Source organism: Hemiscyllium ocellatum, chromosome 4, assembly GCF_020745735.1.
Source record: "Hemiscyllium ocellatum isolate sHemOce1 chromosome 4, sHemOce1.pat.X.cur, whole genome shotgun sequence".
Classification (NCBI taxonomy): Eukaryota; Metazoa; Chordata; class Chondrichthyes; order Orectolobiformes; family Hemiscylliidae; genus Hemiscyllium; species Hemiscyllium ocellatum.
The window spans coordinates 96,846,387-96,866,869 of NC_083404.1; positions in this window are offsets into that span (position 1 = coordinate 96,846,387).

The window sequence follows — 20,483 nt, forward strand, 5'->3', positions numbered from 1 at the left end:
CAAACAAACAAATCTCAGTTTCGAAAGCTTCAATTGCCCCACCAATCTCAAACAGCAGGATCAAACGGATTGCAGAGAACACAACAAAAAGAATCCATTGAGAAACAGCAGTCTTCAATTTGATGAAATAATACAGGGATTTTGAAGGAGTGTGTTTCTAATATGTACTGCACTCTGTGTGAAAACATGTTTTCAAATTCTACTCCTCAGTGGTCAAGCTCCAGTTTTAAGATCAAATCAGATTCATAGGTGGATGCATCTCAACAGTTATATTGGGTTATCAGTCCTATTGAATTTTGGCCTCTACATTATTAATTGTGCTGGATCAAGCTTGACACTTCTCATTTGAAAACTTCACTTTTGAGTATAAAAATGCAACCTTATGAGTTTTAGCATTTTTATTTTGAACACTGCAAGCACTGCTTTCTAATTTATATGCAAATTAATCTTCCAATGCTTTCAAACATTAATATTGCTAGTCATGCTTTGTCAGACCGGCTGCTTTGTTGTTTCAATGCCTCATTTCCATCTTAGACCTCAAGAGATAATAAAATATCTGCCTGATCAGGAACAGGATTTATTATTATTTCAATTAATTTTAAACAATTATGCCACATTTGTAGCTCGTTAATAAATGTCATGAACCAAACACAGTTAATGTTAGCCTTTTGGGATAAGTTTGTGAACCGAAAATGCTAAGTTGTCATTTCTATTGAAATCAAGGTTGTAAAATAGATCATGTCCAACTTCAACAACCTGCAATGTAAGTGTTATATATTTTGTGCATATAATGTGGTTCAGCAATATGCTGTATCACAAATGAAACTGCACCATACACATGAACCATTGGGTCATATTTTGCAGCCATTAATGATGCTTGCTGTTAATCTTGTGAAAAGTAGTCCACAAAGTATTTCCAAAGAGAATTTTTATTTTAGCTGAGCTGGAAGGTTCATTTTCAGACGTTTCATCACCATATTAGGTGACATTTTCAGTGAGCTTCCTGACCAAGCATTGCCAATGATTCTTGCTTTCTATTTAGATGTCTGTGTTTCTTTGGGTTGGTGATGTCATTCCTCAATGGGAATGAAACTTAGAACCTGTAACATTAGCTTTTCAGCTGCATAGATGTTCAGGCATAATTATGATTTGCTCTGCTGTTAAAAACTTGGTTACACCTGATTAAACAATGCTTAACATTTGCCTTTGTTTCAACAGAGAGTGTATTGTGTAAAAAGTTGGTGTTCATATAAATTCACTGATTCGGTACTGATTGCATCTGTGAACTCTGAAACCTTGTGGTGAAGCAGGTATCACTGACAGCAACTTCTAGATTTCCACATTGAATTGGACATGAATAGATGAGTATTTGAGTAGATTTTATCTGCTTCATCTCTGGAACTGTTGTAGATAACTTGATCAAAATTGTTTGTTAGTTTTAATCAATAATTCCATTATAGCTGCATCATATATCAACAGGTTGGAGAAGCAAGCTGAATGGACAGTGGTCTTTCATTCCCATGGAAGAAAGCAGGAAAGACTAATACTTAATACTTTTCACAATCACTGGTTTTTACACCTAATGAAGGTAGTTACTGTTGTGCAACAGGAAATATGGCAGCAAGTTAACACACAACAATCTCCCACAAACAACAGTGATGTAATAACCACATAGCCTGGCTTTGTGATGTTAACTGAGGAATACGTATTGGCCATAACACTGGTCACTGAAAATGTTTCCCCTGCATATACTTCTGAATCCTGAGTCTGGTTTCCATTTTAGATCTACTGCAGATCCTGATGATGCTGTGAAAATCTGGGCCAGAACATCATTTACAGCAAGAAGGAATCCATTCAGCCCATCGATCCATCTTGACTCTCTGCAGAGCAACAAAGTCCGTCTCCATTTCCAGTTTGAGGTTGAGTTGACATGCTCATCCCTTTCTCTTTTGAAATAATCCATTACTTCTACTTCTGCTGTCAGGAGTTCCCTTCATTTGGTGGTGTCAGTGGACCCTGCTGACTATGTCAACTTAGTTTGCAACAAAGTCACACTTGGCATCCGGAGATGTGTAAAATCAAATTTCTTTATTACAAGCAACAGACAAGGGAATAAACCTCCTAATTCTCTCTCTCAAAGTTGCTTTCTGCAAAGCTTCTTTGACACTCTCACTTTCTCTGTCTCTCCCTCAAAATCAGTTCCAGTAAGATTTATTGATGTATAATTCTAAGTGAACAAATGAAATCTACATCATTTTAGTCTCATCATTATCTTCAGAAAAGCTTACACAGTACAACAACTTTATTCCAAGCAATTCTCTTTAACCTTTTCATTCTCCACATTAGGTTCTCATGGGTAATGAATTCAGTCATCACCCCTCACTGACTAAAAATGTTCCTCCTCACCTCCCTCTGCATCACTTGGCCAAACCTTCAACCTGTGTTCCCTATTTCTTGCATTATCAACTAATGGAAACAATTTTTTTTTGCCTACAAGATCGAAACCGTCAGAGCTAATCAGAAGTAATCCTTGAATCCATGTACAGCTCCATAAAACATCATACGTTTGTTTGAATATGCAGGCAGGTCCTTGGGTTCATTCTAAAGGCAGCATCTTGTGCTGTCTTCTGAAATGTCAGGCTGGATTACATACTCAGGTTAATTAGCACAGTTAAATCAACAACTATGAGACTCAAAGATAAGTATACCAATACTGAACTAAAAGCACCATTTGAAATCTGGTCTTAGGTTTTTATAAATTAAGACAGCTTAATAACTATCTCCTTGGAGAGTTTCAACCACATTGACTATTACTTTTCCACTTTCCCATTAGCCTTGTTTATGATCCCCTGACTGTGAAACCCATTTCACCCAGATGTATGTACTTTCTGAGAATGCTGCATCTTTTAACCCTAACTCACAGGAGCAACTGAAATATTATTAATTTCTTGCTAGCTTTGCAGAATTAGACTCTACATTAATGCTTAAACTAGCACTATGATATTTAACAAGTTTTCTAAGTGCTCAGAATTTAAATAGCAGATTGACTAATTGGATCTTCTGAACTTTGCATTTAACACTTCTTCCTCACTCAAGCACTGAACATCCTACTGCGTGTAATCCAACGTTTTCCCTTTTTAATTACTGTTTTCCCAGCATCATACAAGATTAATTTCTGTTATCAATAACAGTGTGAGTGTGCAAATTAATGAGCAATGATTTTTCAAGAAAAATAAAATTAAACATTGTTGGGGATAAAGGTTCATTTAATAAAATAGATTGGATACAATGTAGATCTTTAAGTTGCCATTTGATGTTTACTTGACTTTAGTTAAGACATTTCATATCCTACAAATGATCAATTGGCTTCCTGTGTGGCATATTATATAATCTGCGTAGTATAATATAATCTGGTACAATCCATGAAACTCAAATAGGACAGCATGTACTTTATACTTCTCGTGCCATTTTAAAACCTTTGAAATCATTTTGAATATAAATTTTTTCAGGTAACTTCCTCTTACACAATTGCTCGATTGATTTTTCTAAGCATCTCATTCATTTTCTTCTCAGCTATATCATAGGTTTGGTTATTACAGCATTTGAATGCCATGTTAAATTTGGCATGGACAATTTGTAAACATGAAGGCATTGGTCACCATTATATAATTAAGTTATATAGTTGTGCATTTAGATACATGAGGTAGTATATTTCATGATACAAAAGAAATTGTGTAATTGTATTATGCTCAGCATAAATGTAAACGATAATCTTTTCATTTGCTTGTGGGACATGGGTGTCACTAGCTGTGCCAGTGCCTGTCCCTCATTGCCCTTGAGAAGGTGGTGTGCTTGAATTATATTTGAATGAGTGAGCTCTAGAACTAAATAGAATGCAAAGCATATTGTTAGCTATAGTGATTGTAACAAGGTCAGCTGGATGGCCCTCATAGAATATGAGTTCCCTGATTACGACTGTTAATCTGGTCCATTCAGGGAGTCCTGGCTGACAGAGTGTCTGAAGTTTGTCCTCATCTCCCTGTAAAATGGTTGAACGGCAGGGTTTGGGGCATGGCTTTGCTGCTCCTCTCCCTTGTAAAATTGCTGTCTCTTGTACAGCTGTAAATGTTTTTTGCAAACTGTTTTTGCAGTTTGTTTAATAAAATAAAAAAAAACTTGAGTGTCATTGCTTGTCACAGGCCACTCGGGTGTTTTCCCTTACTTGAGCTGGATCAGTGCGAGTGTGTGCTCGTGTGCAAGGACTCTCCTCCTTGAAGGTGTCAGAGGGGAAGGGGACTATCCCTGAACTAGCTGCCCCACATCTCGAGAGGAAGGAAGGAACGAAGGAAGAAGACAGAACAAGAAGACAGAAGAAGGAGGAAGAGGTGGAAAGAGGTGAGAGCTTTGAGTCCTGGGCCTACTTTTGGAGCTGCAGCCTGGGCCTCGCCCAGGTCAAGTGAGTGTTACAGCTGACTTGGGGCCCACTCCCACTGCTGGTCTCTGGGACCCTGCCCAGGCCTGCCTCTACCACCACTGCCTGGGACTCGCCTAAGGCCCCTTCCCACAACCTCCACCACTGCTGCGACCTGAGGCCCACCTCCACTGCTGCTGCCTGGGACTTGCCTGGGAGTCCCTCCCCAACAGGTTTGCCTCCACCGCTGCGACCAAGGGCCTGCATGGGACTCACCAGAGGCCTGCCTCAACTGCTGCTGTTGCCTGAGGCTTGCCTCCACCACTGCTGCCTGGGACTCGCCTTGGGCCCCTCCCCGCGACCCTCACCACTGCTGCTACCTGAGGCCCAACTCCACCGCTGCTGCCCGGGACTTGCCTTGGGGACCCTCCCCAACAGGGCTGCCCCCACGCTGTGACCAAGGGCCTACCTGGGACTCACCCAACGCCTGCCCCCACCATTGCTGCCTGGGACTCGCCTTGGATGACTCGCCTTGGGCAACTCCCCAGGACCTCCGCCGCTGCTGCCTGGGGCCTACCAACACCCAGCTGCAGAGTATGCTGAGCCCGAAGGTCACAGGGCCCAGTCCGACCTACGCCGGGGTAGCCGCTGCCTTAGGCTGTCCCAACCCCGATCGCAACCGCAACCCCCAGCTAAACGCCTGGGGGTCAAGGCCTATCCCCACCCCAATATGACCATCGAGGCCTGCAGCAAAGCCATGGCTAGTGTGGTCGGCCCACTGGCCATCATCGCTGCGGCCCGGATGTATGGGAAGGCCGTTTTCTTCCTCAAGACCTAGCAGGCTGTCCACCTGGCCGTGGAGAGGGGGCTCACTGTGGGCGGGACACATTTGCCCGTCGACCCTTTGGAGGTCACGGCCCAGAGGGTCGTGATCTCTAATGTCCTGTCCTTCATTGCCAGCGAGCTCCTTCTTCCCCATCTCACTACCTTGAGGGAGATCCGGTCGGGGGTCCAACCACTCCTGCTCGGTCTAAAGGACCCCGCCCTCCAGCACATATACTCCTTCTGATGCCAGGTGTTCATTTGCCTGGCCTGGGAGGAGGTCACGGGGGGCTCTTTTACAATCCTCCACGAGGGCGCGGCCTACCGCGCCTTCTGGACGGCGGATGGCGTGCGGTGCCACCTGTGCCGCGAGGTGGGGCATATTAGGAAGAACTGCCCTACACCCAGAAGGCAGCCCAGCCCACACCAATGGCTGGGGGTGGCACCGCCACACCCACTCCCCCTCCCCTGATGTCAACACCACAAGCCCCGGCACCGGGGCTAAGCCAGAGGCTCCCAATGCCTCAGCCTCTGGCAGGGAGGGGGGGTGAGCGTCCGACCGCACGGAAGGTGCCCAAGGAAGATGCAACGCGGCAGGCCCGCCCACAGGGAGACCACCCTATCCCCATCCCCTTCCCCTTCACCTCCACCTAGCCCACGACCCGCCCCGCCCCAGCACGACAATGCCCCTGCAGCCGTGCCAGCATCGCCCCGGCGCAGGTACCCTGTCCACCGAACCCCAAACCCATACCTGATCCTGGCCCCACTGATCCCAGCCCCAACCCCCACCCTGTTACAGAATCCCCTGGGGCTTCAACACCTGCCCCTGGTGCCGCAACACCTGGCCCAGGGCCCCCAGAGCCCAATACCCGCCCCACCCAACCACCACCTGGGGGAAACCACCGCTGCCCTACTTCCTGCAGCGACCGTGTCTCTAGGCCCCGGAGAGGGAACTGGGCCCCTGCCCCGCCCGCCATCTCCTGATAAACCAGGGGCGGGGCAGGAAGTGACATGGCTGACCCTCCCCATCCTGGCCACGACCCCTGTCTGCCCCCAGCCAATCGTGTTCCGGGAAAGGCTGGGGGGGCAGGACCTCAGGCCCCATGACCACCAAGGCAGGCGGGGAGGGGAAGACCCATAAATTCCCCCCTGTCTCTCTGGGGAAGAGGTGCAAGCACTTGGAGGGGAGAGATACCCCTGCAGCGTGCTGGCGGTGCTACCCCTCTCCAGGGGATGACCCAACGGCGCCTCTTCACCGTCCTGCACCACGGCCTGACCTGCCCAAACCCCCAGGGGCTGCAGCCGGGTCTTCCACTGCCATAACGCCTCAGCCCCTGGGGAGGATTTTAATAACTGCACGGGCTGTGGTGCAGACGGCAGTGTTGTATTCTCTGCTGGGTCGTTGAGCGGTGGAGGCGAGGAAGGTGTTATCCTCACTCCTCCCTCCCAGACTGTTTTTCCGGGGGCCTTGGCCCTGAAGGAGGATCTTTTCCCCGAGGAGCCAGGTGTCCCGGTGTCGGGAGAGGAGCGGGGCCCCGAGCCTCTGTCGCCCTGGAGGTGGGGTCACTGGACGTTTGAGGCCAGTTGGCAGTGCCGGACCAGCCCCCATCCTCTCGGTGGGGGAGGGGTCGGTGACCAAGGGCGACATCCCGGAGGAGGGTTCTGGATTGGTGGCGGACACCGGGGACGACGCGGAGTCCCTCTCCAGCGACATTTTCGAGTCCCAGGTGCCCCCCACCGATCTCCCCCTCATCCCACTTGAGGAACTCCGGGAGTTTGTCGAAGAAACTCAGAACCACCGGGATAGAGCCCAACTGGCGCTCAACCGCTGGAGCTCCTTTGAAAGAGTGTACTGGTCGGCCCACGCTGCGCGCCAGGCACCCGGGCTCGACGCGAACGAGCGAAAGCAAGTCAGGAACATCCTGGGAGCATTCCTGGAGAGGGCAAGGGACTTCTGTGCCCCTCTCTCGTCCTCCCAGTAAATATGTATATAGTTTTTTTTGTTAACTGTACTGGTGGTGGTTGCACTATGCTTCCGACATGGAGACAACTATAGCCAGCCTCAACATCAACGGCAGCAGGGAGTCACAGCGCAGATTCCAGACCCTCTCGGTCCTTTGGGACAGGAGGTACGCGGTGTGCTTACTGCAAAAACACACACTACCCTGGGAGACGAAGCCACCTGGCTCCTGGAGTGGCGAGGGGGCGTGGTCTACATGAGTCACCTCACCCGCAGATCTGGCGGGATGGCTATCTTGTTGGCCCCGCATTTTCAGCCGGAGATCTTGGGGGTCAGGGAGCCAGTGCCAGGCTGTTTGCTTCACCTGACGGTTCGGCTGGGGAGCGCGGTGCTTCACTTGGTGAACGTCTACGCTCCCCTGGCCGGGCCGAGGCAAGCGAGCTTCTTTGAAGAAGTGTCCGCTCACCTTGCTTCCATCGACGAGAACCAGTGCGTCGTCCTCGGGGGAGATTTTAACTGCGTCCTCGAGGACAGGGACCACGGCGGTGCCCGCACGAGTTCGGCGTCGGGGAGGAGGTTGGGGGACTTGGTCAAGTCCTTCGACCTGGTGGACGTCTGGCGGAATCTCCATCCTGACTCCATCGCCTTCACCTTCGTGAGGCCTGGGGTCAGAGCGTCCAGAATCGACTGCCTGTACATTTCGCGGGCGTACGCCTCCTGTTTTCTGAAGGCCTCCACGCGGCAGGTGTCGTGCACGGACCATCACTTGGTATGGGCAGAACTCCTTCCGTTCGGCGCCAGGCTGGGGTCCGCGTACTGGCACTTTAACAACCTGCTACTGGAGGACGAGCGGTTCCGGGACTCGTTTCGTCGTTTCTGGGCCGGCTGGAGAAGGAAGCGGGGAAGCTTCCCCTCCCTGAGGCTATGGTGGGACGTGGGCAAGGCTCACGTCCGCGTCTTCTGTCAGGAGTACGCGAGGGGGTCGACAAAGAGGCGGAAATCCAGGATCGGGGAGTTGGAGAGGGAGATGCTCGACCTGGAGTCACGCCTCGGTCAGCCCGACGCGGACCCGGCCCTGCGCGGGGTGTACGAAGAGAAGAAGGCCGCGGTCCGGGAGCTGCAGCTCGTTGGGGCTCGGGGCGCGTACGTGAGGTCGCGGCTCCAGCTCCTCCAGGACCTGGACCGCGGCTCCCCCTTCTTCTACTCGCTGGAAAAAAGGCGTGGCACCCGTCAGCAGCTCCTTGTGCTGCTGGCCGACGACGGGTGCCTCGTCTCGGATGCGGAGGGTATCAGGGCCCACGTCCGATCCTATTACACGGACATGTTCTCTCCGGATCCATCCAGCGAGGATGCTCGCAGAGTTTTGTGGGAGGACCTGCCGCAGCTCAGCACGGAGGACGCCGGAAGGCTCGACGCTCCCGTCACCTTTGAGGAGCCGACCGGCGCCCTCGACCGGCTCTCGAGGGGCAAATCCCCGGGGCTGGACGGGCTGACTGTGGAGTTCTTCAGGGTGTTCTGGGACGTCCTGGGGGGCGACTATGCACAGGTCCTGGGGGAGTATCTAAATGCCGGAGAGCTGCCCCTTTCTTGGCGCAGGGCAGTCATCGTCCTGCTGCCAAAGAAGGGGGACCTTCGTTCTTTGAAGAACTGGCATCCGGTCTCCCTCCTCAGCACGGACTACAAAATCTTCGCCAGGATGTTGTCTTCTCACCTGGCTTCCGTGCTGGCCCACATGATTCACCCGGACCAGTCCTACACGGTCCCGGGCCGGAGGATACACGACAATGTCCACCTGGTCCGGGACCTGATCCATTTCTGTCGATGGGCTGGTCTGCCGAGCGCCTTCCTGTCTCTCGACCAGGAGAAGGCGTTCGACAGGGTCGATCACGAGTACCTGCTCGGGACTCTGCGGGCATTCGGGTTCGGGACGCAGTTCGTCGCCTGGATCCGACTGTTGTACGCTGCCGCAGAGTGTCTGGTTAAAGTTAACGGGTCCCTGACGGCACCCCTTCGCTTCGGGAGAGGAGTGCGTCAAGGCTGCTCCCTGTCCGGCCAGCTGTATTCCCTGTGCGTGGAGCCTTTCTTGCGCCACTTGCGGAGGTGGTTGTCGGGGCTGGTTCTGCGTGGCGCGGGCATGGGAGTGGTCCTCTCGGCCTACGCCGACGACGTGCTCCTCACTTTCACCGACCCGGCTGACCTGGGGAGGATGCGCGAGTGCCAGGCCGTGTACTCGGCAGCGTCTTCCGCCAGGATCAACTGGGCCAAATGTTCCGGGCTGCTGGTGAGTCCGTGGTGGATGGACTCCCTGCCGGAGGAGTTTCGGGGGTTCAGCTGGAGTACCATCCATCTCCTCTACCTGGGGGTCTACCTCAGCCTGGCCGAGAAATCCTGGCCCGTCAACTGGCAGGAGCTGGAGGCCAAAGTCTCGGCTCGCCTAGGCCGCTGGACAGGACTGCTCCGAGTGCTATCTTACAGGAGCCGAGTGCTGGTCATAAACCAGCAGGTGGCCGCCATGCTGTGGTACCGGCTGGTCACTTTGGTTCCTCCTGGCTTTGTCGCTGACATCCAGAGAACGTTGGTCGACTTCTTCTGGGACAAAAAGATGCACTGGGTCGCTGCGCAGGTTCTGAGACTCCCTATTGAGGAGGGCGGTCAGTCACTGGTGTGCGTCCGCACCCAGGTCGTGACATTCTGCCTTCAGACCTTGCAGCGATACCTTTACGTCGAGCCTGCTCCTAGGTGGTGTGCCCTAGCGACGTATTTTTTCCACCAGATGCGTAACCTCAACTATGACACGTAGCTCCTGTTCGTCGACCGTGACGGTTTGGAGGTTGCCCTCAAGGTGCTGCCTGTCTTTTACCAGGACCTGATCACTGTCTGGAACATGGTCGAATCGCGTCACGCCTACCCTCCGGCAGGAGTAACAGCTGTCATCAGGGAGCCGTTGCTCAGGAATCCACACCTCTGAGCTCGTGGGTTCAAGTGGCTGTCGGAGGGGAGGGCCGTGGCAGCGAGGGTGACCAGGGATGGGACGTGCAGGGTGCCGGGGGCCTTGGCTGAACGCTGCCGCAAGACATAGTGAGCAGGGCAGTGGTAGACGTCCGGTATGTGGCCACCGCCATCCGACACCTTAAAACGGCGGTGCTCGGACCCGACGTAGTGCATCCGTTGGAGGACGCTCAGGTGTGCGGTGGGATCCCGTCCACGCTCACCCCAGCCCAGACGGGCTTTCACATTGGCCCAAAGGTCCCGAACTTCCCACGGGAGCCACTGCCCCACAACCTGAGCCACCTCCGGAATTTTAATTTTGTCCCCTTTTAAGGATGTAAAAAGGCGGGTCCTATATCGACTGCTGCTGCACACCGTCCACCTCGTCTCCCTCATCCACCAGCCAGACACGCCTTGGTGTGCCCATTTGCCACCGAGCGGTGGGGAACCCCAGTGGAGGGCCCTCTATGCGGGAGTCCCCCCCCCCCCCCCCCCCTTATCTCTCGGGGATCTGGGGTGGATGGCGCTGCATGCAGCGGTCCCCTGCAACCGCAGATAGCGGTGGTTCACGGACTCCCAGCCCAACTGCTTGTTCTGTGGCGCTGTGAAGTCCGTGGACCATGTGTATATTGGGTGTGGGTGTTTGCACTCCCTTTTTGATTTTTCTCAAAAACCTCCTCCTCTGCTTTTTGGCTGCACTTCAGCGCCACGCTCCTGATCTTCGGGCACCCTGTACGGAGGAGGGCGGGCAGGTCTGAAGACCTCCTCGTGGGTCTGCTCCTGGGCCTGGCCAAACTGGCCATAAACAGGTCCAGGCAGTGGGCCGTGGAGGGGGTCGTTAGGGCCGACTGCCTGCTCCTCTTCCGCGGTTACGTTAGGGCCCGGGTGTCCTTGGAGAAGGAGCACGCGATGTCCACCAACACCCTGCCGTTGTTCAGGGAGAGGTGGGTGCCGCAGGGAGTGGAGTGCATCATTTCCCTTCCAACTCTATTTTGATTTAGTCCCTGCCCTTCCCTTCACTGTTTGATCACACAGCATTGCCCTTTTTTTGATGTGAAGGGCACTGCTTGTCACTGGCCACTCGGGTGTTTTCCTATCTTCCTGGTGGTGGAAATTGAATAAAGATTCGTGCACTTTGTGTCTGTCACTGTGTCTCACACCCGCCATGGGTTCTGGGGAAAAAAATAAGCACTACCGCAGTTAGGTGCTAGTGTGGGGGTTAATGAATAAAAAAGACAGGAAAAGGAAAAAAACCTGAATGTCACTGCTTGTCACAGGCCACGCGGGTGTTACCTTTCTTCCTGAGGGTGGAAATTTGAATAAAGTTTCATGCACCTTGCATCTTTCACCTCGTCTCACACCTGCACACATGCAACATGGATGTTTGGGGAAAAAATAAGGAAGATATAAAAGGGGGGAAACAAAAGATGGGTGATTGAAAAAAACAGGAGTGTCCGACATCCTCTTCACTCTGGGAGCTGGCTCAGTGTCAGGGAGTCTCCACATTTAAAAAAGGAGTGACTTTGGGACAGGATGCCTCCCATTGTGGAGTTATATATAAAAAAAACTTGAGTGTCACTGCTTATCACAGGCCACTCAGGTATATCCTTTCTTCCTGGTGGTGGAAATTTGAATAAAGATTCATGCACCTTGTGTCTTTCACTGTCTCACACCTACATACACACAACATGGGTGCTGGGGAAAAAATAAGCACGACCACAGTGAGGCGGTCGTGTGGGGGTAATTTAAAAGAAAGTAGAATAGGAATGTCGTTACAGTCAGTGTGTTCTTTGTCTTTTCCAAAAGAGAAAAAAAAACTTGAGTGTCGAAGGATCTGTTCATTTTGAGAGCTGGCTCTGAGTATGTTGGACCAGTGTCAAGGGCTTTCTACATGTAACTAAAGAGTGACTTGGTGATGGGCTATCAGTGGCTGTGGCGTTCTTTCAGTGGCAGTGAGAATGGGATTAATGATGTGACCATGCAAAAGCGCATACTAGCTCAGCCCAACTGGATTTCAAACAACAACTATAACTATCATTAGAAAATGTAGCAAGTGGAGCATAGAAGTTGCAGAGTAGTCTGATGGAAATGAACAGTTATACCGAGCTTGGGGAACACCACATGAGTGAAAGCAATTTCAAAGCCTCATCAGGATATATCTCATCAGGGACTCTGCAACAAGGCACCAAAACAAAGCCAAGTCTTGGCCACACGATTAACATTTTCTTCAGGATTCAAGCCGACAAGCCATTATAGTTGCTTCCAGTATGCAGATTTCAGACATCAAAATCGTTTTGCTCGACTTAAATTGATTAAGAAAACTCATCAGTTGGTATCCAGGAGAGTGCATACTCTGGAATGAACACTGACATCTGGTCTGGAACAGTTAAATTGCTTAGCAACATCCAAATCAGAACCAATCAAAATAAACATCGAGTTAAATGGTCATCCGATTCTCATGGAGATTGACACCAGCGCAGCTCTTCAGTGACCACAGAACCAGTCCTGGCAAAGATTTGTTCTGCACTCCAACCCTTAACTTGCTTAAGACCTCAGCCAAACTGAGACCCTATACCAGGGAACCTTAACAGATTAAGGATACAACTTCAGTACCAGTTTCTCATGAGAAGCAGCTGGTTCAGTTACCACCGATTGTAGTAAAAGGCTCGGGCCCAAGCCTGATGGGGTGAAATTAGTTGAGAAAGATTCACTTTGATGGGCACAACACTTTTGTTTAGAAAATGGCTGCCTGAGTGAAATGTTAATGAAATAGCTGGATGTTTTCCAGGAAGGTCTAGCGACTATCAAAGGTAACAAGGCCACCTTGCATATTGATTATGAAGCAACCCAATGTTTCTGCAAGGCCCAGCCAGTGCCATTTGCCTTTAGGGCAAAAGTAGAGGCAGAAGTCAGTAGGTTGAAAGGTGAAGGAATCATCAAGCCAGTGCAATTTGCAGAATGTGTAGCAGTGGTCGCACCAATTGTGAAGCCTGATGGATTGGTTTGCCTTTCTGGGGATTGTAAAGCTTTTCACAGCTGGATGAGTACCCGATCCCTCAATTAGAGCAATTATATGCAAGGCTTGCAGGGGGGCTGTCCTTCATAAAGCTGGTCATTAGCCATTCGTACTTGCAATTGTAGTTAGATGAGGATTTCCAGAAGTATGCTACAATTAATATCTATAAGGGTTTGTGCCAACATACAAGACTGCCACATGGGGTATCATCAGTCTGTGCAATTCTTTCGTGGATAATGGACAACGTTTTACAAGGTATACCCGAGGTTATCATTTATTTGGATTATCTGCTAATAACAGGGTAGACCAATAATGAGCACTTGAAGTACTTGGACATCATCCTTAGGCATTTCTCCCAAGTGGGCATATGCCTCAGAAAGGAAAAATGTGTTTTCATGCATCCCAATTGACCTATCTGGACTGCAGAGTTGACAAGACTCAGAAGATAAAGTAAGAGTGATCAAAGGTGCCCAGCTCTCAGGTCAGTACTGGAGCTTAGGCGTTTCCTTGGGCTGGTGAGCAAATACCGAAAGTTAATACACAAGCTGGCCTGTATCCTGGCACCTTTCCATCAACTCACAATAAAGTGGCAACCTTGGAAACGGTCACGGAGCCAAGCCATAGCTTCCAGGGAAGAGAACAAACAGTTATTATCCTCCAAGATGTAGGCAATCTACTGAAGAAGGGCTTATGCCCGAAACATCGAATCTCCTGTTCCTTGGATGCTGCCTGACCTGCTGCGCTTTTCCAGCAACACACTTTCAGCTCCAATCTACAATCTCAAGCAAGGTCTAGAATTGACATGCCATGTTTCACCGTTTGGTATCATGGTAGTATTAGCTTATAGGTGGCCCAATGAGAGGAATGCCCAATAGTGTATGCACCCACAACTTTGGCTAATGCAGAGCGTAAATACGCTCAGACAGAGAAGGAAGGTTTGGTGGTCATATTTGGAGTCAGGCCATTCTGCCAATACTTTTACAGATGTAAATTTGTAATAATAATGAACTACAAAACCCTGCTATGGTCCAGTAACGAGGACAAGGGTTGAGAGTATGGTGCTGGAAAAGCACAGCAGGTCAGGCAGCATCTGAGGAGCAGGAGAATCGATATTTTGTGCATAAGCCCTTCATCATCCACCTTAAAGAGGACAAGGCTGAGCCATCCCTAGCTTCAGGCCAAATTCTCTGATACTAAGTCCATATGATTGCAAATTGGAACACTGTTCAAGAGGCCAAGTAGCAAAAGTACACGCATTGAGTCACCTCCCACTGGCAGATACATTGCCATATGTACCACTCCTGGTTTTAAGATTTCTGAAAATACTTCCAGTTGCAGCTGACAACATCAGACTTTAGATGCAGAAAGATCAAGTCTTCTCAAAGCTAAAACAGCTAGTGGTGATGAGGGAAACAGGAGGACCATCACAACCAGAATTGAAACCTTTTTGGACTGGAGAGACCAGATCATAGTAGAGGATGGGTTATAAGTATTAGGAGTGTGAGTGATTGTCCTGAGCAAAAGTCACTGTCAGATACTGACTGAACTCCATTCAGGGTCATCCAGGGATTTCCAAAATAAAGATGTTAGCGACAAGCTATGTTTGGTAGCCAGGATTGGATTCAGAGATAGTTGCATTGTTAGGGCAGTGCCTAGAATGCTAACAAGGACACAAATTACCACCAGGAACTCCCCCACATTCCTGGACTCGATTGCATACGCTATGCAGGTCCTTTCATGCGCTCAACGTTCTTAGTCAATGTGGAAGCCCACTCAAATCGGCTGGTCATGCGTAGAGTTCATTCGTCAAACACAGGACAATAGTAGAAAAATTATGCACATCGTTTGCAATACATGGACTTCCAAAAGTGTTGGTTACAGACAATGGGTTATCATTTACCAGCAAGAAATTTAAGTATTTCCTAACTTTGAATGGTATTCATTATATAAGGACAGCTCCATACCATGCATCATCCAATGAACAAAGAAAACAAAGAACAAAGAAAATTTACAGCCCAGGAACAGGCCCTTCAGCCCTCCAAGCCCTTGCAGATCCAAATCCACTGTCTAAACCTATTGCTCAATTCCGAAGGATTTGTATCCCTCTGCTCCCCACCTACTCATGCATCTGTCCAGATGCACTTTAAATGAATCTACCGTGTCTGCCTCTACTACCTCTGCTGGCAACGCATTCCAGGTACCTACCACCCTCTGTGTAAAGTACTTTCCAACTCTATCCCCCTTAAACTTTTCACCTCTCACCTTGAAAGCGTGACCTCTTGTTATTGAACCCCTCACCCTGGAAAAAAGCTTCTCTCTATCCACCCTGTCTATACCTTCATGATTTTGTAGACCTCAATCAGGTGTCCCCTCAATCTCCTTTTTTCTAATGAAAGTAATCCAACCTGCTTAATCTCTCTTCAAAGCTAGCACTCTCCATACCAGGCAATATCCTTGTAAACCTTCTCTGCACAGTCTCCAAAATGTCCACATCCTTTTGGTAATGTGGCGACCAGAACTACCACGGTATTCTAAATGCTGCCAAACCAAAGACTTGTACAATTTTAACATGAAGTGCCAACTCTCATATTCAATACCCCATCCAATGAAGGCAAGCATACCAAATGCCTTCTTGACCACTCTATTTACCTGTGTAGCCACTTTAAGGGTTCAATGAACCTAAACTCCCAGATCTCTCTGCTCATCAACATTTCCTGAGGCTCTTCCATTTACAGTATATTTCACTGTTGAATTAGACTTCCCAAAATACATCACCTCACATTTGCCTGGATTGAACTCCATCTGCCACTTCTCCGTTCAACTCTCCAGTCTATCTATATTCTCCTGTATTCTTTGACAGTCCCCTATGCTTTCTGGTACTCCACCAATCTTTGTGTCTTCTGCAAACTTACTGATCAGACCACCAATGCCCTCTTCCAGATCATTTATGTATATCACAAACAACAGTGGCTCCAGCACTGATCCCTGTGAAACACCAGTTTCTCCATTCTCCATTTCGAGAAACTCTATTCAACTACTACTACTCTTCGTCTTCAATGTTCTGGCAAAAAGAGCAGTTCAAACGTTGAAGGCAGAAAGGAACAGCCTATAGCTTCACTGGATGCCAAACTGTCCTGTGCATATGGAGTGCACAAGTAGATCTAAATAAGTTAAGCAGTCAAAATGTGTCAGATGGTGTAAAATGTGTGAAAAAGCAGTGTATCGTTTAAGTATAGAATGACTGTGGAATAATAAGACACAAAGAATCTGGCGGTCTAATGCATTAGCAGATACAGTTGCAATCAAGAAGGCTAATGAAATGGTATTTTCATGAGGAACTGAAGATGCCATTAATCAGGTTATACCTCAGTTACAGAGGGTATTGGAGGAACCACATCTGAATAGTATGTACAATTTTGTTCTCCTTACTGATGAGACAATATAAATTGTTGGACGAAAGGCTATGGGAGATTGACTTTTTTCCACTTTTGCTTAGAAAGTGAAGGGTGCTTGATTGAAGTGTATAAAATCCTGAATGGCTTTGGCAAAGTGGATGGAAAAAGAATGTTTTCTTTCCGGGTGAATCCAGGACTAGGAAACTTAGTTTTAAAATAAGGAATCACCCTTTGGGGTCAGAGATGAGAATTATTTTTCTCTTCGTGCTTTGTGTAATTTTTGAACTCTTCATTTCAGAAGCCAGTGTAAGTGGTGTCATTGAATATATTTAAGACAGAGGTCACAGAGTCATGGAACGTGGAAACAGGCCTTTCAGCCCAACTCATCCATGCCAACCACATTTCCTAAATGAGTCACAGTTTGGCCCATATCCCTCTAAACCTTTCCTAATCTGTCTAAATGTCTTTTAAATATTGTAGTTATACCTGCCTCTGTCTCTGGCAGTTTGCTCCATATACACTCCATCTTCTGTGTGAAAAAGTTGCCCCTCAAGTCCGTTGCTTCAGGCTAACTCACTTCTCTCAATCCCCTCTCACTTGAAACCCATGGCCTTTAGTTTGGACTCCCCTACCCTGGGGAAAAGACCTTGGCTATTCACCTTATGTATGCCCCTCATGATTTTATAAACTAAAGAGAAGAGGATTCTGGGTAACCTAAGATGAAAAATGGGATAAATTTGTGGCTGTAAGAGCTGTTCCTTTTTTTGAGATATTTTCAGCGTTGGAGCTGATTTCCTTGAATTCTAGGAGAAGTAATTGCTATTTTATAACCTGTTGCTTTGTTTTGGAATTTTGGGGGAAAGAAATCAAAACAATGAAATTTCTAAGAAGAGGAAGACAGACAAAGGCAGTGACCACGTGGGAAGTGAATCAAATGAAGAAATAAACTGGCACAGCTGAATGACCCAGTGATGAATCTGCACAGCCAACTGTTCTGCTGTTTGATTTCAAGCATCTCTGGGCATTGGAGTCACGTAAGAAAAATGAACACACAGCAAAATTCACAACTGACCTTGGACAAACCTTGGTGGAAGAACTCAAGGAAAGGGAGCAGCTAAGTGGCTTTTTAAAGTGTAACCTTACTGGGTTTTTTTTTGTAAATCTCTAATAGTGAATAGCGTGGGTTCCTTTTTCGTGATATAGTTTGTTGAGATCTGTCTCTTGATTAAACTTTAAAAATACAAAACAAAGGTACTAAGTTAGTCTAGAGCAATGTTTTTTAGAGCAGCAAGACTGTGCTATTTTCTGGGTCTTTAGGTTGTGAAGGAGCAAAGATGGCCTTTGTAAAGTGATGCATTCTTCCTGTCTGATGTAGGAGGGTAGAGAGAGTTTCCATTTTACTGATGATTACATCTGCAGAAAGTGTGATTATGAATCCTATTGAATCATATAGATCGGTTGGAGTGGCAGTTAGAGGCATTGAGGAATTTACATGAGGTAGGGGGTGTGATGGATGGCAGTTGTAAGAAGGGAGAAAAACTGAAGATACAGTCAGGTGGATGGGTTACCTCCAGGAAAGGTAGAAGAAGGAGGCACATCATGCAGGAATCTCCTGCGGCCGTTCTCATCTCAAAGAGGCATGTTCCTTTGAAAAAATGCGGGGGATGATGAAATGTAGCATTGACAGCCATGTTTCTGGTACCAGGGCTGGCTCTCATGTAATGACAAGTATGCCAGGCTTCAAGCGATTGATTGTGATAGAGGACTCTCTAATCCGTGGCACAGACAGACGTTTCAGCATCTGACAGCGAAAAATCACAATGGCGTGTTGCCTCCCTGGTGCCTGGATCAAGGATATCTCAGAGACAGTGTAGAATATTCTCAAAGGGAAGGTGGACCAGCAGGAGGTCATTGTACACATTGGGAACTAATGGCATTGGAAGAGAGAAGGATGACATACTGAGGAGAGAATGTAGGAAGTTAAGCAGGAATTTAAAAAGGAGTTTCTCTAGGGTAGGATCATCTGGATTACTCCTGATGCCACTGGCTGGAGCTGCTCAGGAGGATTTAAACAAATAAGGGATGGGTGGGGCAGGGGTCTGGGGGATGGGGTTGTGGGAAAAGGTGGGCAGAGGACCCAGGGGATAGTGAGAAAAGAAATCAGTCTGAGAATCATCCAGTTGGGAATGGGAAAGGGAGCAAGTCAAAAACTCAGGGCAGGCAGGAACAAAACAGAGAATGACATAGGACTGATAAATTAAACTACATTTATATCAGTGTGAGAGGCCCAACAGGTAAGGCAGATGAACTCAGGACATGGTTGGGAACATGGGACTGGGATATCATAGCAATTACAGAGACATGGCTCAGGGATGGACAGATTTGGCAGCTTAATGTTCCAGGATATAGATGCTACAGGAAGGATAGAAAGAGGGGAAAGAGAGGAGGAGAAGTGGTATTTTGGATTAGACATAACGTTACGGCTGTGCATAGTGAGGATATTCCTGGAAATATGTCCAGGGAGCTTATTTGGTGGAACTGAGAAATAAGAAAGGGATGATTACCTTATTGGGATTGTACTATACACTCCCCAATAATTGGTGGAGACTGAGAAACAAATTTGTAAGGAAATCTCAGTTATCTGTAAGAATAATAGGGTGGTTATGGTAGGGGATTTTAACTTTCCAGGTATAGACTGGGACTGCCATAGCATTCAGGGTTTAGATGGAGAGGTATTTGTTAAGTATGTACAGGAATTTTTTCTGATATACTACGTGCATGTACCTACTAGAGAAGGTGCAAAGCTTAACCTACTCTTGGGAAATAAGGCAGGACAGGTGACTGAGGTATCAGTGGGGGAGCACTTTGGGACCAGTGACCATAATTCTATTAGTTTTAAAATAGTGATGGAAAATGATAGAACAGATCTAAAAGTTAAAGTTGCAAATTGGAGGAAGGCTAATTTTGATGGTACTATGCAAGAACTTTCAAAAGTTGATTGGGGGTTGATATTTGGAGGTAAAGGGACAGCTGAAAAATGGGAAGTCTTCAAACATGAGAAATTAAGAGTCCAGAGAAAACATGTTCCTGTTAGGATGAAAGGAAAGTCTGGTAGGTGTAGGGAATGCTAGATGAGGGGAAAAATTGAGGGTTTGGTCAAGAAATAGAAGGAAACATGGGTGTAGACAGGAGAGATCAAGTGAATCCTCAGAAGAATTTAAGGTAGGAATATACATAAGAGGGAAATCAGGAGGGCAAAAAGAGGACATGAGATAGGTTTAGCAAATAGGGTTAAGGAGAATCCAAAGGGATTCTACAAATACATTACGGACAAAAGGGTAACTAGGGAGAGAATAGGGCCTCTGAAAGACCAGTAAGGCAGCCAATGTGTGGAACCACAGAAGATGGGAGAGAAACTAAAGGAGCATTTTCCATCAGTGTTTACTGTGAGGAAAGTTATGGAAGATTTTGAATGTGGAGAAATAAATAATGATATCTTGGAAAATGTCCACATTACAGAGGAGGAGGTGCTGGACATCTTAAAATGCGTAAAGGTGGATAAATCCCCAGGATTTGATCAAGTGTACCCTCGACTTTTGTGGACAGCTAATGAAATGATTGCTGGGCCCCTTGCTGAGATATTTGTATCATCGATAGTCACAGCTGAGGTGCAGGAAAACTGAAGGTTGGCTGACATGTGCCACTCTTTAAGAAAGGCGGTAAAGAAAAGCCAGGGAACTATAAACCAGTGAGCCTGACATCAGTGATGGGCAACTTGTTGGAAGGAATTCTGATGGACAGGATTTACATGCATTTGATAAGACAAGAACTGATTAAGGATAGCCAACATGCCCTCATGCAAGGGAAATCCTCTTTCACCAACTTAATTGA